The 526-nt window shown below is 37.8% G+C and overlaps 1 protein-coding gene across 1 annotated transcript in view; it reads left to right on the top strand.

The window, feature by feature from the left end:
* Window positions 1-14: 14 nt before the first annotated feature.
* The window catches only part of LOC119593486 (zyxin-like), a gene marked incomplete in the record, with an annotated part of 5,744 nt that continues 5,232 nt past the window's right edge, over window positions 15-526 (top strand). Inside the window, 1 exon segment of the mRNA XM_037942425.1 lies at window positions 15-109.

Below are 526 nucleotides of genomic sequence, written 5' to 3'. Positions count from 1 at the left end.
ATGAAAGTTTCCAGCTGATCTGGAAGAAACCGCAAACTGACTGTCATTTATTTTTTAGCGAAGGGAACCAAACCAACCTTCAGTGAATGAACGTACGTGTTGTTGGAAGGTAGGATTCCTTGTGTATTGAAACTTAATACCTTGGTCATTTAACGGAGGAGTCAGTGGTATTCGGGATGCAGTGTGATAAATGTAGATTTGTATGAGCCAGTGTATGAGATGTAGTAATTGCGTAGAATACTGTTATAGAAAATAAATAAATAAAACCCGTGTTGTTTGTCGTAAATGGTACAGTGCACTTACATTTAAATGCATGGGCAGTTGTCTTAATAGAACTAATCGAATGAGGAGAAAAGCAGACCTGACTGTAAGGAATACACTGAAAACAAAAAAATTCTGTGCAAAATAGAGGTAAGGCCACAAACACTGAGCGAAATCCTGCGATGCTGTAAAAGGTAATCAAACCTTATATATGGAAGCTTACTAAATTATGGCTGTTAGATCGCAATACACATGAGCAGGAAGC

Source organism: Penaeus monodon, chromosome 32 (assembly GCF_015228065.2).
Source record: "Penaeus monodon isolate SGIC_2016 chromosome 32, NSTDA_Pmon_1, whole genome shotgun sequence".
NCBI lineage: Eukaryota > Metazoa > Arthropoda > Malacostraca > Decapoda > Penaeidae > Penaeus > Penaeus monodon.
Note: the sequence above shows the minus strand (reverse complement) of the source record. Positions and strands in the feature narration are given on the sequence as shown.